Source organism: Mirounga angustirostris, unplaced genomic scaffold (genome assembly GCF_029215605.1).
Source record: "Mirounga angustirostris isolate CCGP_5_RB_7025 unplaced genomic scaffold, mMirAng1.0.hap1 SCAF_3, whole genome shotgun sequence".
Classification (NCBI taxonomy): domain Eukaryota; kingdom Metazoa; phylum Chordata; class Mammalia; order Carnivora; family Phocidae; genus Mirounga; species Mirounga angustirostris.
This window is the reverse complement of record NW_026991711.1, coordinates 171882298-171900994: the sequence shown is the minus strand read 5'-3', so window position 1 is coordinate 171900994 and position 18697 is coordinate 171882298.

Genomic DNA, 18697 nt, shown 5'->3' with positions numbered 1-18697 from the left:
AAAGAAAGAAAGAAAGAGAAAAGAAAAGAAAAGAAAAGAAATCAGAAAAGTCAGTCACCTTCTTTGTTCATGGCTTCTACTTAGGAGAAGGTCAGGGTTTCCTCATCCCTGAGAAAGGGGGGTAAGGAGAGCGTCCGTTCCCAAATGAGTCTGGTTTTTAAATTGCTTTGTTTCTCCCACATCTGACTGCTTATTCAGGTCAAAGTTAGGGAATCAACTGTAAGGAATTCTCTAGTGCAACAGAGTTCAGAGGAGGAAAGATGCACATATGCACACAAATGTACACACACAAACAAGTGGGGGCTGTTTTGGTCCCCAGGGTCAGTCAGCCTTTTGATTTCCTTTGTTCTTTACTCAGGACCATAAGTAGGGCATGTGACTAGGACAAGGAGGTTACCGTTTGAAGTTGGTAATGGAATGGGTTACATTTGTTCCATTTCCTATGCTCTTTACATTCATGAGATGATTATCATGCAAACGGATTTGTGCTGTGCCATTTCCTGTTCTTGTTACAATCTTTATCATGACAAGAAGGTACCAGGTTTTAACGCCTGGTGTTATATTTAACTGTTTTCAACAACTGCTGTGTACCTTGCCTTTTCTTCCCATATCATATTGCGTGCACAGAAAGTAAAGGTAATGCTGTCTGGGTATTTTAAGGATGTATTCCAGGTTGTCTTGAGGCTCTAAAATTTCAGGGTAGGGACACACATCATCTTCATTCTGTATCACCAACCTCATCAATGGGGGAACTTTCACAGGAGGCTCTGACTTACAGTACCCTCCACATAGACTTCAGATGCCCACTTTTCCTATCCCTCGCTCTTTAGAGCCCAAATGACACTCCTAGTGACAGTTTGTCTAACTTAAGGGGCAAGGCAGTGGAGTTTCCAATTAGCATCAAAGAATTTCCCCAGCATTACCATGCTGAGACTTCAGGCTGTTGGTAAGGATTAGATCAAAAATAGAACATGGTATAATAAGAACCTTTGCTTCCTGGCATGGACTAGAATCAGAATAGCTAATGGTACAACACTTTCAAGCTCTTTTCTCTCTTTTTTTTTCTTAAGCAGGTTTAGTTCTTGTGAAAGCTGCTGAATTGACAGCCCAGGATACTCTGGATAGAAAAATGATAAGCTTTCCCTTTCTGCTTTTCCCAGTATACCTTTGTCCTGCCCTGGAGGGAAGGTCTCACGAAGGGAGAAGTTAGTTCATTCTCCAGATACTTTTAATCTTTTAATTCAGGAGTAGGAGTATTATCCAAGCTGATTATGAAGAATGTGTCAAGACGTGGCTATGTTTTCCCTAAGATCAAAGTTAAAATTGACAGATCATTTCATTGAGGCAACTGCAAAACCACCCAGCTAGAGAGAGTTTTGAAATCATGTGTGTCTTCTCATAAGTGAACTCCTGAGTGCTCCAAGTGAGTTTTGCAATGCATTATTTGTGGCTGAAGGTTTAAGAACTCAACCTTTAGAGAAGGATAGGATAGAGCATTTGTTTTATAACCAGCACGTATGAAGAACATAGTCATTACTACTGATGACCCAGCTGTTATGTCTTGATGGCAGAGCTCAGAGCAGTGGAGCTAAGCAGGAACTCCCAAAGACTTCAGCCATAGGTTGAGGTACGGTGGGGGATTCAAAGTTGTCCAAAACTTGAAAGAGTAGAGGTAAGACTCTCCACCCCTTCATTATACAGGACTTATATTCATATCCTTTGTGGGTCAAGTGATGCAATGTCAAGGGGGTCCTGAAATTCCCAAGACTCTATATAATTTTTTATGAGCATAATTTTTTTTCTACCAAGAGTGTATCTTCCTAGTTTCTATCTAATTTCACAGAGATCTGTGACATCCCACATGTTAAGAGCCACTACTTTAGATGGTCAAGTTTAATTCCTCACTTTTCTCCAGTTCTGGGACCAACTGTCACGAGTCCCACTCAGAAAACACTTAGAAAAGGCAATAGATCACTAACACAACAAGGTCTTCTTAAAAGTAAGCTTTTAGGGTACAGTTATAACTACTATTATAGCCCACTATAAGGAAAGAAAGGATTTCCTTAAGGGACACTATCATTTTTTTTTTAAAGGGAAACTAAGAAAGATATTGTGTCCAACTTATAAAGAATGAAAGTCTATTATCAAATATAATGATTCCCTCTGAGAAATAATCTGTGAGTGCCAATACAAACATAACCACATTGCCTGCTCTAATTAAGAGAGAGAGAGAAGCTAAAGAGAACAGCTCCTCCTTTTCTACCTAATATTGTTCTGAGGAGATCATAAGGTCAGGAACTTGACACTGGTTTCGAGTGGAAGCCAGTCAAGCAGGATTTCTTTGCCCTCTGGACAAATGGTTGGCCTACTTCAGGAATTTTGAATAATTATTGCTGTTCTCTTCAGCCAGGAGAAGTTTACCTTTCACAAAAAGCGCTTGTGGCATTAACTTAATCCTGTTGCCTGAATGCACAAAATCAGTTTGCTCTGCAGAAATATTGTTCCTAATTTACCGGTCTGAGACCTATTTTATCTCGCTCCTTGGGTCTTCATGTAAATGAGGTGCTCATAGTGTTGCTGAGAGCTTGACAGAATGCCTAGCACCTTGCACCTTCTGAAGGGAAATCCCCTCACGAATATAAAGTAATCAAAGGAGCATATTGCTGTCCCAAGTGTGTGCAATGTCAGTTTTCTCTAAGGGGCACAGAGGTAGCAATTTTGTGCCTGCAACCATGACACCTAAGAGTTTTTCGGCCTTGTTTCTCCCCGCTAAAACTAGTCCTAGTAATTCCCATACAGATAACCTGGTAGTAGCTGCACTAGCTATAGCAACACAGAGAGTTAGGAGTCAGTCATCTGTATTGAAATCATTATTGTGTTAAAAAAAAACAAGCCATCGGGGTGCCTGGGTGGCTCAGTTGTTAAGAGTCTGCCTTCGGCTCAGGTCATGATCCTGGGATCAAGCCCCGCATCGGGCTCCCGGCTCGGCGGGAAGCCTGCTTCTCCCTCTCCCACTCCCCCTGCTTGTGTTGCTGCTCTTGCTATCTCTCTCTGTCGGATAAATAAAATCTTAAAACAAAAAACAAAAAACAAGCTGTTGAATAAACTAAAATCTTCCATTGTCAGGTTTTTCAACAAAATTAGCATGTCAGTTGCTTTGAAGAGGACATGGTACTGGCAACCATTGGCCAAGATTGCCAACAACTCTATTTCCATCAGAAAATCAAGGTTCCCTTCATTTTTAACTCCCTCTTATTATTCCTTGGTGACTTCTATTGTTTTGGAATCATTCTCTACATTACATAACAAGTACTACTAATCTTATGGGAATAGCCATCTAAATTCCCAGGGAACAAAGAGCGACTGTGAATATTTTTTTTATACCTGCTATATTATTGCCTTTATGCTTCCTCAGATTACTAATTTTCACCAAGAATCCCCAAGCAATTGATAACCTCAAGAGTTACTTCTAATGCCCATTAACTCAAGGAGAATAGATTGTTTCACAAACTCCGTATGGACTTAAAAATGTATATATACTTTGATCTAATACAGAAAAATCTTGTCTGTTTTTGGTAATCCGTGAAGGTTTTTCCATTTTGATGTGTGTGTGTGTGTGTGTGTGTGTTTCCTAACATCAATCCTAGACACTTAGTTTTTCAGCCCAGTAAAAAACACACAGTACATATCCCTAACTTTTTTTGCAGCCTATGTAATTGACCTTGTATCCAATTAGGCAAACAACAAGATCAGTGCTTTGCACAGAATTAAAGTCTCAATTATTTTTTACTTGTATTTGTTGAACACTTTATCATCATTTCAGTACCAAGAAGGGTTTTCTAGATTTTTTTAAGAATAATTTAGTTGAGTGACCTCTTGCACAATTTGCCTTGGTGTCTGGTCATTAAAACTTTCAGTACCTTTATATCACTATTTCATGGACACAGAAAAAGCTTTGGATGACCTTTACTTATTTACCAATTGTTTTGCACTCCTTAGATAAAATTAAATACTCACAAGGAACATCAAGTTAGTATTTGATTATGTGATTTGTTCAGATGTTTGAGATGTGTGAATTAAGTTGGTAGGCATGTTCAACTCAGAATTTTGTTTCTCGTAGCCTGTGTGATAGGCCATGTGGATTCAGGTGAGGAATGCTGATTTATAAACCTTCACTCTGCTTGTGAAAGAGCATCCAGAGTTTTTTTTAATACTTTTAAGTTGTAGTAAAAACACTTAACATGAGATCTACCCTCTTAAATTTTTAAGTACCATATAATTTTGTTAACTATAGGTCCTATACTGCACAAATCTCCAGAAATTTGTTTTATATAGTGGACACTTTATACCCACTGAAAAGCAACTCCTTATTTCCCCCCCTCTCTCCTGCCCCTAGCGGCCACCGTTCTACTCTGTTTCTATTAAGGTTTTCTCATATAAATGGAATCATAAAGTATTTGTCCTTCTGTTGACTGGTTATTTTATTTAGGGTAATGTCCTCATAGTTTACCTGTGTTTATTGTCTCATGTGGTAGGATTTCCTTCTTTAAGGCTGAGTAATATTTTAATGTATATACTACATTTTATCCACTCTATCTGTTGATGGTCGTTTAGGTTGTTTTGACAGCTCGACTATAATGAATAATGCTGCAATGCATATAGGAGTACAGATAGCTCTTGGAGATTTTCATTCCATTATTTTGGAGAACTGAGTTTTAATTTTTTGAGGAAACTCTATACTGTTTTCCATAGTAGCTGCACCATTTTTTACATTCCTACCAATAGTATACAAGGGTTCCAATTTCTCCACATCTTTGCCAACACTTTTAGTTTTGATAATAGCCATTCTAACAGGTATCAGGTGATATCTCATCCTGGCTTTGATTTGCATATCCCTGATTAGTGATAATGAACATATTTTACATACCTATTGGCCATTTATGTCCTTTTTGGAGGGCTATATTCAGGTCCTTTGTCTTCCCCCACCCCTTTTTTTTTGCTATTGAGTTGTAGGAGTTTAGTGACCAGATTTGATATTCAATGAGATTGCTCCTAGGATAAAAATCATTAAAAATACTTGTATTGGTATTGTTTAAATACTGGGATAAACTTTTCTTTTGCCCAAAATGTTGGTGTTAGAGGCATCAATAAGACAAAGTTCAGTCCCATTCTACTTTTTATAAATTTTAAGTAGTGTTCTCTTTTATACTTGGATTCCCATCAGCATACAAATATTATAAAGCCCGTATACAAAACAAATAACCCTAATGTGATGGCATGGAGGTTTGTCACTAAGGTTGGTCTTTAAAAAAGGTCTTCCTGATCTGCTTGCTATAAGAAGGTCAGTTAGCTGACAGCCTCCAGCCACGGCACCTTTTGGGATGCACTACAACATTTAAGCCAAGGCAAGGCTCTTCCCAGATAATCCTAGCCAATGACTAAGCATAACAAGCCTCCTAAACACTTGTCATTCTGCCTCATGAAGGACTCTACAGGCAACTTTCTGACCTAGCTCCCCAACTAGGTTAGCTGAGGCTTCCTCAGAGCTGCACCATAGTCTCTTCCCCACTTTTCTTTCCCCTCTCCTTTCACAGGAGTGAGACCTGTATCATCTAGAGGCTTTCCCCACATACCTGCTCCCTCCTCATTATCCTTTAGAGGCCTTATCCCAATAAATCTCTAGTACTTCTATCTTCACCTTGTGGTCTGCTTCCCAGACCACCTTTCTTCCGTCCCAGATCCCTTTCTACATACAGCTCCAATTCTTTGTTCTGCTTTGCAACAGAACTTTGCATGAGAAAACTCTGACACTGTGGTTTCCACTTCCTATTTCCTGCTTTCTGGTTAAGCCCCATTTATCCATCTTCCATTACCAATGTTCCACTGAAAAAGCTATCTCCACTGAAACAACTTATCTCCATGTTACAAATCCAATGTATACTTTCCTGTCGTCTTGTTTCTCAGTGACATTTGACACATACGTATTTTTAAAGAGGGTAGGAAAGCTACTTTTCATTTGTAAGTCAGAGAGTCCATATCAGATCCTAGTTAAGTATATGGCCTTCAGAATTAGATAGCTTTGAGTCTTAGATCTATGATTTATAAGCTGTGTAAATTTGGGTAAAATGATAACTCACTGTGCCTTGGTTTCCCTGCCTATAAGTAGGTAATAACATCACCTACCTCTTAAAATTGAAGATTAAATTAGGTTAAGGCAATTAAAACCATATTTGGCACAGGAATTGCTCATAATCATTTCTATTATTCAAAGACATTCTTTTGGTTTTTCTCCTACTTCTGAGTGCTCCATCTCCATTCCTTGCCAGTTCCCTTTTATGAATGAGACCTCTAAATATTGGAGTGCTCCAGAGCTTGATCAGATACCCACTTTTCTAGTTACACTTTCTCCTCGCCCAGTAAATTTACATTCCACCTAGATGCCAATAGCTCCTAAATAGGTCTTTATCCTTGGCCCACTTTCAACAATATATTTTACATTTCTACTTGTATATTCTAAACAGACATATCGAAAACTGAACTCCTGATACCTTCCCATCTTGTCAAAACCTGTGCTTACCTTCACACATCCACCAATTTCCCATTTGCCCAAGTTGGAAATCTAGGATTTCCTATGCCTCCTCCCTTTATCTCTGCTATTACCACCATGGTGAAACTACCATTACCTCTAGCCTGGATTCTGGAAATAGTCACCAATGTGGGCTCCTAGCTTTTACTTTTATTCTCCTCTGCAGCACATTAAGCACACAATTGCCAAATTTATCATTTTAATATGTAGTAAAAGTATATCACTCCTCTCCTTAAAACCCATCTTTGGCTTCTGATTGAACAAAATCTAAATATTCTCTTTTGGATTACATAATACTCTATGATCTGGTTCCTGCACATTCACCACAATTTCCTCCCAGATTATTCATTATGCTCCCAACTCTACAGGTCCACTCTTTGGCCTTTGAACATGCTAAACTCTTCTTATCTGCCATCAAGTGCCTTAGGTTTGCTCCTCCCCTCAATGTGGTGCCTTTCCTGGGCTTTTTACCTAGTTGGTTACTTCAGTTCAAACTTCAGCTCAGGTGACACCACCTCTAGGAAGCTTCCCCTGACCAGTTATCTAAAGGAATATATACTACACTTGTTTATTATTCTTTAGCCTATTCTAACACTCTTGAAAATCTGAAACAGTCTTGGTTGTTTGTATGCTTGTGATCTGCCATTCCATGCTAGAGTTTAAATTGTTTGAGGGGAGAGACCTTATCTGTCTTCCTCCATTTCTATATACCCGCCACCTAGAGCAGTGCCTGGTACACAGGACGCACTTAATAAATATCGCCCAATTAACACATGACTGAATCTTCGCAGACAGTGAACGTTTATTTTAGCAAAAGAGTGATAGAACAGTGATTAACAAAGGGACCACTGTGGATAACAGAATGTAGGTAACCATAGCTCTTACTGTCTGCAGAAGAAATTGTAGAAATCAGGCAAATGAATGAGGTGATAATGTTAAAAACAGAAACGAATATTTAGGGGCACCTGGGTGGCTCAGTCGTTAAGCGTCCGCCTTCGGCTCAGGTCATGATCCCAGGGTCCCGGGATTGAACCCCTATCCGGCTCCCTGTTCCTCAGGAAGCCTGCTTCTTCCTCTCCCACTCCCCCTGCTTGTGTTCCCTCTCTCCACTGTGTCTCTCTCTGTCAAATAAATAAAATCTTAAAAAAAAAAACAACTAATATTTAAAAAGTTAAATGATAACATTTTTGTCATGGACTTCATTTTATGTTAAAGTTTATATAGATATTGGGATGAGGTAAAGGTAACATTTCTTAAATATCAATATGCCTAAAACTTAGCTAGGCTCTTCACTTAAGAGAAAAAAAAATATATTTGTCAGAACATGTTCACTTTCTATTTTCATGTTAGACTGATAAAAATAAACTATAGTATTTAAGTGTAAAGTAGAATTTTTACACTCTAATATTTCCTTTTACATTTATAAACTAATACTTGCTAACTTTCCTATGTAATATGAAAATTGGTACTTTAAAATAAGAGCTTAGAAACCTATAAAACCCTTTTCCATTTGGGAGATAGTATATTTTACATTTTAATACATTGTAAGTCAGAAATAAAAATTATGGCATATTTCATAAGTAGAATACTTTCCTGAATATTTTTAGTGATTCCATTAAGGTAAATGGAGGTATTTAAAAGACAAAAATGAACATTTGCTCCTATAGAGACAATTCGCTAAGTACTGTACCAAGAGGACTTCAGCAAGGTAGCTGACGATCTATTTTACAGATTTAGAAAACTGAGGCTTAGAAAAGTTGAGTAGCTTGCCTAAATGCAGTTGGCTAGTAATTATCTCAATAATTATGAGCTAAATGTTAGTAACCACCTCCCCCTCATTCATGTATTGAAGCCCTAATTCCCTATGTGATGGTATTTGGAGGTAGGGCCTTTGGGAGGTAATTAGGTTTAGATGTGGTCAGGAATGTGGGACTCTCATGATGAGATTAGTACTTTTATAAGAAGACAGATCTCTCTATCACTCTCTCCAGGGGTATGCAGTGAGGAAGGGCCATCTGAACACACAGCCAGAAGGTGACTATCTGTAAGTCAGGAAAGCAGGCTCTCAATAGGAACTAAATCTGTGGGCACCTTGATCTTGGACTACCTCGGCTCTAGAAGAGTGAGAAATAAATTTCTCTGTTTAAGCCACCCAATCTACGGTATGTGTAATAATAGCCTGAGCAGACTAAAACCACCACGATGCTAGGCATTGTCATAAAGTCACATTAATGAGAAAAAGCTTATTTTTCTTAACTGCTCCAGCTCTAACAGTAAAATTCACAAGGGATTTTTCCTCTTGGTTCAAATAATATTTTATTAGAAATTAAGTTGTAAAGGTATACGATGAGCTTTGTCACCAGAGAGACCTAGTTCCCTCTCTGCAGAGTTGTGGCTGAAGCTCTGTGGGAATCCTTCAGTGTATCTGAAGCAAATCGTCTGGGGTGCCTTGCTTTCATGAGCACTAAAAAGTCCATGTGAGTATTGAAGGGAAGACTTGAAAGGCCCTATGAGCTGACCTGGAGTCGGAATGTTCCTTGCCTATGCTCCCTCCTAGGGATTCTGGCTTGATCAATCTCAGATTCTCACTCATAGCCAGCAGCAATAGCACATGCTGTATAAACAGTATCTTGTGCTCCCAGAGGGATGAAATGCCTCATCACTCAGCAACCACTTTGGCAGACTAAAGGATGACATTGATTGGCTTTGATTAAGAGAAACAGCGTCAAAATCTCCAGAGGACGCTGGGGAAGGGGGGAAAAAAAAAGCAAGCCCCCTTATAACCCAATCTTAAAATCTTCCAGACCCATCAAGTAAACGTAAATCCATCTGCAGTGGGAAATCTAGCCACTCAAATGAGGTCTCAATAAAGTCATCCTTAGAAAGTGACACATTATTTTATTCATTTATTCAATGTTTACTGACCCCATATTATGTGCCAAATACTTCTGTAGACCCTGGGGATACAGCCTGTACAAAATGTCCTAGATCTTAAGGAGAAATACAAATAGATAATATATTAGGTGTTGATAAGTGCAGGGGAGAAAAAGAAAGTGAAGTAAGCAACTGGGGTCAGGGAAGGGAGGCCTATTAGATAAGAGACCTGAAGGGAATGAAGGGACCAGCCATTCTGATATTTGTCAGAAGAGAGACTAGCAAGAGTAGGACGGTACATGAGCCACTTGAAGAAATCAAAGTGGCTGGAGCAGAGTGAAAAGGGAAAGAGGAGATGCAAGGGGTAGCATGGGGACAGATCAGGTACCAGCCAACAGGCTGTGCTAGGGCTTATGTATAACTAGGAGCAAAGGGAAAATGATTGGAAGGTCTTCCGCAAAGGAGAAACATGATAGTGGGCCACAACTTAAAGGGATCACCCTGGATAAAGAGTCTAGGAAGTAAGGAGGAAGGAAGCTGAGAAATCAGTAGGAAGCTAATCCAGTTGTTCAAGAAAGATAGTTTGAGCCAGAGTAAATGCAATGGAGGCCATGAGAAATGGTCAAATTTGAGTATATTCTGAAGGTAGAACTAACAGGTTTTACCAACAGCTTGAATATGGAGTGTGATAGACCAAGAGGGTGGTTTAAAGGATGATCTAGAACTATTTATGGAGGCTAGGAAAATTGGAAGAGGAACAGTCTGATTAAGGTTAAAAAATACTGAGAATTCATTTGTAGATCTGTTAGTTTTGAGATACCTTTAGATGTCCAACGGAGTAAACATCTGGAGTTCAGAGGAAAGGCCCATGCTGAACATATAATTTTGAAAGTTCCCCCCAAAAAGGGACATAGTTAAACACATGGACCTAGAGAGAAGGAAGACCCAAGATAGTAAGGAAGTAAAACACAATGGTAACAGCTAAGAGTTGAGAGGGGTTAGTATGTGCCAGGCATTATTCTGAGTGTTTTACTTATATTAAATTCACTTAACCCTCACAACACTATGAGGTAGATATCATTATTCACCACTTGAGGAAACTGAGTCACAGAGAAGTTAAAGTAATCTGTCCCAGATGACACAGCTAGATAGCGGTGAGATGCAAGGTTCAAACACAGGTAGCTAAGTTTCAGAGTCTTCCACAGAGAAGGCTCAGGTACAGACCTTGTTTCTGCTTCAGAGACTGCACTCTCCAGTGATGGTCAGAACAAAGAATAAAAATAAAGGTCAGAGTTTTGCACCATTTAAATTCTAGGCTCATACAATCATTAAACACTAGCAAATGGAAGACTCATAAACAAGTTCTTAAAAACAGCCCCAAGAAACCAAACAAAAAACATCAAACAAACCTTCCCTTAAAAGGAAGGCAAACAACCCCAGGAAAGAAACAAAAATAATTTACTTTATTCTATTCACCCAATTTCATCTATAGATTATAAGATACCCTTGGATTGTAGAGATCTAAGTGGAGAAAGAAGCACGTGTCTTGGAATTGACGAAATATTTTAACTTTTTACAGCAGCCTGGTTTGTTTTGTTGACTGAGTTCTAAGCATTGTTTCTCCAGAAATACATTGTTCTGAATACACTCTCCATTATATTAAGCCACAATGATGCCTTTTTTTTTTAAAGATTTTATTTATTTGACAGAGAGAGACACAGCGAGAGAGGGAACACAAGCAGGGGAAGCGGGAGAGGGAGAAGCAGACACCCCGCTGAGCAAGGAGCTCGATGAGGGGCTCGATCCCAGGACCCTGGGATCACGACCTGAGCCGAAGGCAGACGCTTAACTACTGAACCACCCAGGCGCCCCTCACAATGATTCCTTTTTAACAAAAAGGACTTTCTTCTCTAGGAATAATGTTCATTGAGAGCACCAGTAAAACCTTTATTTTTAACCCTTCAGATATCTTTTTGCATATATCACCTCCGAGTGAGGTTCATAAGGATGGCCGATGATAGGTATAAGAACATGAATTTTCACATTCTTATTGATGATGGGGTCTATTTCATTCTCTTGATATCTCTAATGTAGTAGGGGCTTGGTAAATCTTTGCTAAACTAATCAATACAAATCTAAGTTTAATACTTGTTCCTAGTGTCAAAATATTGCCATGTACATTGCAGAATGCACCCGCAAAACTCTTTGTCCTTCTGGATTCTGCTGATCTGCTCAAGTGCCAATGTTTATGGAAACAAATATGTTATTCTTGCTGGGTTAATCTACATATTTATCAGGTTTCTCCATCCCTGGTATCCCTGGACAGGACCAAGCTGCAAGCATTTCACCCTGGAGAAGTTGCTGCCATTACCACTGGAGGTAAAAAGGAGCTTAGCAGTAGCGCAGATCTTGAGGACATTGTGCAAAGTAAAACAAGCCCAACACAAATGGACAAAGATTTCATTTTATGAGACAGAAAGTGGAAAAGGGGTGACCGTGGGCTGGAAGCTGAGGGGTGGGTTGGAGAGTTATTTTTTAATCAGAATGAAATTTCAGTCTGGGAGGATGAAAAAGTCCTAGATAGCTGGTGGTGTTGGTCGTACAACAATGTGAATGTACATAATGCCACTGAATTGTACATTCAAAAATGGTTAAAGAGTGAATTTTATGTTATGTATATTTTACCACAAAAATGGGTGGCAGGATGGATGGATTTGTCTGTATCTCCTTAAAGATGCATGTGTGCACACATTTACCACCAGACCCTGCCCCTTGTCTCCAAAGAAACTATATTTTCACCTCCTCCCAAACTATCAATCCAAAAATTTAGTTTTCAGTTTATTTCAAATATGCAATTTTCTGGAGACAAACCATAAGAGACTCTTAACTATAGGAAACAAACTGAGGGTTGCTGGAGAGGAGGTGGGTGGGGGGATGGGGTAACTGGGTGATGGACATTAAGGAGGGCATGTGATGTAATGAGCACTGGGTGTTATATGCAACTGATAAATCACTAAATTCTACCTCTGAAACTAATAAGGCACTGTATGTTAACTGAATTAAAATAAAATAATATTTTAAAAAATATGCAATTTTCGAATTGACTTTAAGATCTTTCTTAACTCAGTACTAACTGCCAGATTCCTGAAATGGATACCTGAATTCGCCCCAGGTTGGGACAGGAAAGGGTTCTTTAAGACTCAGGCTATTTGCCCGTGGGCAATTTACAATGAGCTCTTATCACCTGCTGGGAGAATCTGAGAGTCTGAGAAAGACTGGAAACAAAGTTCCCCAGAGCTGAGGGGTCAAATACTTTGGAAATTACAGTTTAACATCTTTTTTTCTCCTAGTACTGGGATATTATGGGATGGCACACATCTTTGTTGGCCACATGTCTTTGTTGGCCACAAGGTCTGGATCCAGTCCCTGGCCATGTGATTTTATACAAGTGATTTCTCTGATCTCAGCCTCCTTATCTATAAAATTAGAAACACCAGTACCTATTTTGCTCAGTTTTCATGAATCTATCATGCTGGGCATAGAGCAGATACTTAAGAAATTCTGTTTCCTTCCCTTTCCTAATTAGAGTATCTTGGCATGACCAGTAAGAGTTTGGATCTTGAGATTATAATTATGGGCAACCCTTAACTGGTCCACAAGCCAATGTATATGAAAAGGGTTTTGTCTGTGATCCTGTGACAGAAAAAAAAGAAATCTCCAAAGCTGAGGACCATCTAATAGAATGGAGAAAGAAACAAATGGTTATTTAAAACCCAAACTGTAACAACTACTTGGGCTCCAATGGGGAATGACAAAATTTGTCTCAGTAGAAATTAATCAGTGCTGTTCCCTTCCCTGAAGAGTATATTGGGGGTAGGAAGGGAGGGCAGAATAAAGCCAAGACTAGAACTTCAATGAATTTCTGTGGTACCACTCCAAGGAAAGAGCAAGGGTAGGCAGCCCATTGCACAGGGTGGCATATTGATGTAGTTTCGGTGATGCAAGGGTGGAGAGTGTAACAGCTCTACATAATCACATGAGAGTAATAGAAATCTGGGGAAAGTTCAGAAAAAGAGACATGACAAGGCTAACTACATCAATCTCCTAGTTATCCCCAAACCTTTAGTGGAAAGTTCTACATACTCACATGACTAGCGAGAATGCTATTTTCGGGGAGAAATCAAGGAGAAAGTTCTGTATTTTCTTTCAGGAGTTATAGGCGACAGTACAGCTACTACTTGGGGAAAGGATCACAATCCATAACAAACTTATAATAAGCAGTTCAGAGCCAGAGTTGACCAGGAAAAGCACACATACCATCCTTACCCCCTCTTCCCTTCTCCTGCCAGAATTTCTGGATAAACTGTGAGGAACATGAGGTTCTTGCCCTATGTGGGATAAGATTCAAGTACATTCCATTTGAATTGAAAGCAACATACCTTAACTCTGCCTGGGATACTCCAGCAGTAATAGGCTGGAATAGAAGTAGGTGCCCATGCAAGCTCAGATATGGTCACGTTTCTGGAGAAAAACTCTGGGATGGCAAAGCAGAGATCACACTCTGCAGTCCACTTCTCACAAAGGAAATAAGTCATTTCTGGAGAAAAGATATTCTATAGAATTTGTTATGTACTTACACATAAAACATAATTCTAGTTTCTTAAAGGGAACTGACTTTACTAGGGAAAATTCATCAACACTTCCTTTCAAAGTATTTGTCAACTGCCAAGATATGTATTTCAGACTCCGAGTTTCCAAACTGGATTAAGAGTGATTCATCATTTACATACAAAACCCAGTGCTCAACACAACAAGTGCCCTCCTTAATGTCCATCACCCATCTAGCCCATCCCCCATGCACCTCCCTCCATCAATCCTCGGTTTGTTCACTATCTTTAAGAGTCTCTTATGGTTGTTTCCCTCACCCTTCCCCCCCCCATATGTTCATCTGTTTTGTTTCTTAAATTCCACATGAATGAAGTCATGTGGTATTTGTCTTTCTCTGACTCATTTAGCTTCACATAATATACTCTAGTGGCATCCATATCATTGCAAATGGCAAGATTCCATTCTTTTTGATGGCTGAGTAATATTCCGTTGTGTGTATATACCACTTCTTCTTTATTCATTCTTCAGTCTCCAGTATTTAAAAAAGAAAACAAAACAGGGTACTATTTTGATATTAGTGAAACAAACTCAAGTATATTTGAGTTATTTCCCCATAGAATTATAGGAACTAATTTTCTGGCTTGCTAGTTAGTATTTAAAAGGAGACTAGCTGTGCTAAAGGCAATACTTAGAACATAGTAGGTTCTCAGTAAAGGATTTAAATAAAGAGTTAATGAAATCAAATGAACCAATGAATGAATGAACTAATGAACATATCAAGAGTTGGGCCATATTTCAAAGGAACTGGCCAAATACTCTCAACTTATACAGGTGACAATTCCACTCTCTGCCTACCTATGTACCGCCTCCCCATCAACATCACTGACATCTGGATGTATTCACACACACAAAGGCACCAGTGTGTTTGTGTGTTTGTATGTTTGTCTAGGTAAGTGGGTACCTAAAAAAATTTTTTTTAGGCACCTCGTCTTAGATTTACAGGTTGAAGTCCAAGAAAGAAAAAGGAAATGCTTTCATCCTTCAAGTGCCTTCCTCTTTACTGAGTATTGATTAATTAAATGAAAGAATACGTAGATACTCAACTCAGGCTAGTACTCTCTTCCATCTCAGCTCTCTTGACTTTTGTAAATGAGTATAAAATAGAGATTTTGATTTTTAATAAGACCTGTGCTTTTAACAATTTTTTTTTTTTGCACAAAAGTATGTTAAACATTATATGAAACTTTATTAGAGACCAAATGGAAGTTTTCTGTCCTCCCTCCCCTTTTTCAACAATTTTCTTCATGGGTCTGTGTTTGTGATTAGATCATTATGGTACTCCATCCAAATCTTGAATTTACATTGCACTGTGAATGTGTAATATTTCTTCATTCTTGTGATTAGAAAAAGATGCTATGCATAACACTAATGGAATTATAATAGTTAATATTCATTGTATTACCTGAATAAAATGTTAAGGTTTTTAATACCTGGACATTATGGAGATTTCTGTCAAAGTTTATACTTGCAACTCTGAGTGGTTTTACCCTTTTTCTTTCAATCTATTGGTACAATGGAAACATATGCAATTAGACTGTTTGCCATCAAGGTACATAACAGCAGAGGCATGTAGAAGCTGCTGCTGGCATGGGGACCTGAGAAGACTCCAAGAAGCCTAGAATTTATAGCACCACAGCGAATATAAAATAGAAGCCAGAAATTGATAATTTCAAGAGCCAAACAAAAATCTTAAATATTTGTGTTAACTTAAAAAGATTCTACCTATTCATGATCAAATGACTAGTACAGATTAACAAAAAGGAGAACAAAGAAAAGGTGTTGGCATTTATAGGTTGGCTCCAGTAAGTTCCAAGGGCCAGCAACTAATTGTGAACTCTGATTCTTTCCTGGCTGCTCTGCATTGTTTGGAATTAGAATTGTCTAAATACCATGAGTAATATGGAAGTTCTCTGAAGGGTAAGTTAGTGCTCTGATTAGCACTTTCAATTCAACTGGAAACATAATTGAGAAGCTTTGTCCTAACAGTTTCTCAGTGATGGGAGTGATATGCAGAGTCACTCTGCTTGGAACTTTATCAGTTTATTCCTAAATCCTGGCAGAACAAATTCGACACTTGCTTGGTCATTGCTGTTGCCTTTTTCATGCTTAAGAAAAAAGGCCTGGTCCTTAAATAGCCACAGTCATCGTCCTTAACACCACAATACACTTTCTTCTTTCTCTGCTTCTCATTTCAAACTCTATCCACCATATTTCTAAAACCTAAGTGATATAGTATGCTGTGCTTTTCTCTGAAAATGCTCTTGCAGTATTGAGTTTATAGCTTATAAAATTTCCATTAATATTTCTGTACATTCTACCTATTATGAAGTTAGTGTTTGGATTAGGTTTTATCCTTTGGTAATTAACAGTCAAATTACACTGATGTAACACTTGCTATTTATCATATTCCTCTTCAGAGGAGTCTAAAATGCTTTAGACATTTCATGTCAAAATGCTTTCATGTACTGCACTAGCGTCTTTTCAATTAGTTTATTTGATTGTTCAAATACCTAGACAGTTATGTAAAGTTAATTTCTCATATAAAAAGAAAATTATGAAAATGAAAAGAACAGGGTCCATGTCTTTCATACATTCTCTTGGGGGTCATTTAATAGAGTGCTTCACTTTTGGGCTCCAGGTAATTCTACTGTGGCCATGTATCACCCCACTGGATGGCCAAGTGGATATTGTGTTTTAATCTAAGGCCAAAATAAACCAAATGTAGATAAACAACAAATGAAGAAACTATAGTTAAAAAGGGCACCAAATTATAACCATGTATTAACATGATCTAGAACTAATTTTATGGTTCTTTAGTTTCTTGAGTTAGGATCCACATTTTTTAAAAGTACATCTTAATCATTCTTGCTGTATCCAAAGCACCGAAAATAGTAGTTATAGTGAAAGGGTTTTACTACTACAAATTTCAAGAAAATAACATCTGGGATAATGAATTAAAGTGAATTTTGAATGCAAAGAACAGAGACCTTTTGGCTACTCCAGAAAGTTCAATTTTTCATACTTGTATAATAAATTCCAATAAATGAAGTTCCTTAATAAACTGTAGAAAGATTCCTGGAAGTCTCTTACTTGCTTTTGTAGAATAGGATATTTTAAAAAACTTGGAAAATGTTCCACCTGAGTTTTAAAAAAAATATTAACAATCAAATCAAGGTGTCCTTTCTTTTTTACTGCAGGTTTTTAGACCTTCAGTTCATTAAAGTTCATGTGGATATTAGAATCTAATAATCTGCCTAGCTTAAAATTTGTTCTCAATTTATAGCTAGAAATAATTAGAAGTCATCATTTTAAAATCAGTCAAATTACGGACAAATTGTTGAATGACATTTCTAAGAACTTTCTATTAAACAAGAGGAACAGTATAGATCATTTTCTTGATATCTGTAGTATTAAAACCTCTGCACTATATGGTTTTTGGTTTCCTATAGCCATGGTTACAGAAAGGAGGACTAGAATGTGCTTTTTAAGAATGAGGATTCTAACCCAAGAAAGTTAAAAAGAACCCTAAAAAGGCACCAAAATTCATTCTAAATCTAATACCTGGCTACAATATGACGACTTCTCACTAATTTGTAACTTCTTCAGGTGTTGTTAATCTATAATTGGCTTTACATTGCAACACCTCTTACATCCATTTCTCCATTTCCAGGGTCCCCAACCTAGTCCTGGGGGATTCTGGAGCCTATTAGGTTTGCCACTGGCCATAGGATCATAGGTAATTCATATTGTGACTCAGAAACTCTGTGAAGCCCCTCATCTATAAGATATGAGAGTAGGGGGAGATTAAATTATATCGAACATATAAATTTATGTTCTCAAAAACTTCATTATACAATTACCATTCTGGCTCCTTTTACCTTATACCAGAATCGATTCTAGATGATGTGTCTACCTCCAATCTGAGCTCTGGCATTTAAGATTGCTTCCAGCAATATAATCACTTTTGACTTTGGGAAATATTTTTCTATCTTTATTTGCTGTTTAAAGTTAAAACTGTCACCTGGCTTTTTCCCCCCAGACATTCCCACCTGTTTCCAAACTTGAGTAAAACCACCATGAAAGCTGGAACTATTCTTATACTTCTTGGCAGAATATGATGCAGGCAACTGGTCCTGTTGGCCGTGGGTTTTTTAGTCACAGCCACAGGTAATCCGTTTCCTTCTTGGCTGTTAGGGAAGGGCCTGATTAGCCAATCCAACAGATTCCAAGCCCCACCCCCTGCTTCTTTCGTTAGTTCTCTGCCCTAGCCTTGGGCTACTTGCCAGGTTGTGCGGAGAGTGATCAGGTTACCTTGGCTGTGGAGCCAGCAACCAGCAAGGGCACAAAGCTATTTCTCTGCCCTCCCCTCCACAATTGTCTTTTCTACATCAAAAGTTCTGCTTCCTTTAAGTGTTAGTCATTCTTTTTCTTTCTAAGGAAACCGACCACTTCTCCCATTTGTTTATAACAAATCAATGATTTTGTCACCATTTTACCTCCTTGCTCCACGTTACACATCACTGAATTTCACTTAACTTGGTGAGAGACTTCACTTCTGCAGCAAAGGAA